We start from the raw sequence: 2,971 nt of genomic DNA, 5'->3' as shown, positions 1-2,971 counted from the left end.
AATATTTCAAGTTTTAAAGCCTTAGAAATAGCTTAAGATCCAAACAAAGCTTAGGAAAAATAATAGGACCAACTAACAACTCTAACAAAGAAAATTAAGCACTAATCTGGATTAGGGAAGACTAACCTTGATTAAGAACCCAATTAGCAAACTGACACTAACTTAAACCAACTAAGGTCCAAAGGGTACACACCTAACCCTAATCAGCACGCTGAAGGGCAAACACAATTCACGAGTGTCAAGCGACACTAACAGAACATAATTACGAGACATTCACATTTACTAACATGGAAAGATACATTCATACATCTCACAATACAATACTTAAATTACAAACAACAAAGTTTCCAAAATTACCACATAGAGATCAGTTATGTTCCTCCGTCAGTTTTCTCGGCTAAAGTATCTACACACTCATTGCACACATCAGTAGTCCCGAAAATCACATGTACATATTTATATATACATATAAAAAAAAATTCACATAAATTGAAACATATATCAATAAGGGTTTCTTTCATCCTACTTATATCCTTATCCTTAATTCATAAAGATTCCAAAATCAATGTGTTAATCTTACATTTTACTTAATTCATCAAAATACATATACATAAAACCTTAAATGACGAATATCAAATATCTAAAAGTAACATCACACACCATGGAAAAATCAATATGTTCAAGTAGCAGACAATGCCTCAACATCTCGATTCGTGAGTATAGTAATGTATCACTATGCTACGATGGATCGAGGTGAACTCAGAACATAATGCTTCAATTACTTAACCATTTAATTCATTTCTAATCACATTTAATCATCAGTAATCACATAATCAATATGACATATAACTTATTCATTAATTTAGATTAAATACAAGAATAATCATTGAGGTAACAAAATAAATAACATCATCATTAAGTGAAACACCTTGTATTATTGTTAGTGCAAATTTAATTTTTAAACAATCGAGACAATCATAGTCATTCTCTAATCTTTAAGTATTAAAGCATCGATGTGTCTGCTGCTCTCAATTTTCATTAGGGCATCTAAAAACCTACAACATTACTCCGTATCCATTCAAATCTCCTACAACAGATTTGACAGAGAAATTCATATTTAATAAGTACATGCAAGGAGGGACCTTACATTCTCCCCCACTAGCCTTTGACTTCCTCCTGGAAGTCGCACAACTAAAATGTTCATTCTATGCTAGCCCTTATCTAGACTTATTCCAAGATTAACTCTTATTAAAAGAATGATTACTAATTAAGATATATATACAGGGAGGTAACATATTTATCTGATTACCATGTTAAAAGAGAAGTTCAACCCAAATTAGCAAAAGATAGTAACTTAATCTGACTTAATTGTCATGAATCCCTCTAGTAGGCCCATCATATGTCACTTTTGCCAACAACATTTAGAAGAAAGTACCTCAAAAAATTAAATTCAATAGCAAGGATGAAACATCCAACACAAAAAAAAAAAAATCTGAGATCAAAGAAATAAAGAGTGGCCACAATAGTGAAATTTTAATCAAGAAATAAAGACATAACGAAAAGGCAAAATAGAATTATCAATAATACATTTGGCTAACAGCCCTGCATCACACTGTTGGCAAAAAGAAAAGAGCATAAAATATCAAAAATCTAAAATCAGACAAATATGAAAATAAATCCAATTACTTACAAAATTGACATTACTGACATAATGCGGCCATACCAAGGTCTTTGAGAAAAATGAGGAAACTTAGGTCTTCTAATAACATAGAATTCCTAACTAATTTTGTTTCCAATCCTATACTCCACTTAATTTTTTAAGAGAACGTTAATCCATTAACAACTAATACTAGCCTAAAATGCAAAAGCTTTAAACCTTATGGCAACTTTGAGCTTACCAAACTCATAATTAAATCCATAGTAAAAATTAGGAAATCATTAAAATAATAATTCCCTTGATAAGATATAACATATTTCAATCATGCTCTACTATAGAATAAAAAGAATCTTTAAAAATATTATTAATATGTTATACTTTCCATTATAAAGACACAAACATTTTCATAAATGACAACACTATTTACTAACACTAAATACAAATATAAACTCATAATCTTAATCTTAAAACATACGTAAACATTTTGAGCTTATGACTTTTTAAACCATTTAAATAACATCAATATACTTTTATTAAACAGATAAATTAAAGTAAATTATAACTAATTAAAATGTTACTAAAATACCAACATTTATCAATAATTAATTTTACTAACTAAAATAACATCTTACATAAAATTAAATAAACTTTAATTCCAATAATGGTTGTTCCATCTACCAAACTTCCTATAATAGAATATTTCAAAATAATAATAATAATACCACTAAAATTTGAGTAAGGACTAAATAAATAAATGAGATTTTCACAATTTTAACGTATAAAATTCTCTACCATAATAAATAACTCATACTTCCCAAATTTATGCAAATCTAAAATTTATCATTACACCACACTAATTTCCAGTTCACTATTGATCAAAAATGAGTTAAATCAGTTAACTCCTTTTTTTACTCAAATTGAATCAGCTAACTCCTTATTTTACTCAAATTAAATCTGTTAACTCCCTTTAATTTGGAAATCTCACTTTATGACTGAACTTCACCTTTAATCCTGACCGTTGATTGAAATCGATCTCAACCGTTGATGAATTCCAAGAAAGTCTATTTAAGAGACCCTCGTCTCTTCATTTTGAAAGGTTGTATGAGAATTTGCATCAAATTGTTGCTGAAATTCATACTCACATTTGCTCATATTCACATATGCAAAGATAAAGTTCGACCAAAAGTTGACCAGATTTAACCACGTTTGACTTGAGTTGACTAGTTTCAAAAAGAATTTTAAAATAATTAAACAAAATTATTTAATTAAATGGAGTGCTTACTTCTAATTAATTAAACAAAGTTATTTAATTAA

This window comes from Cupressus sempervirens, chromosome 8 (genome assembly GCF_028749045.1).
Source record: "Cupressus sempervirens isolate cs-2001-9-10 chromosome 8, ASM2874904v1, whole genome shotgun sequence".
NCBI lineage: Eukaryota > Viridiplantae > Streptophyta > Pinopsida > Cupressales > Cupressaceae > Cupressus > Cupressus sempervirens.
Note: the sequence above shows the minus strand (reverse complement) of the source record.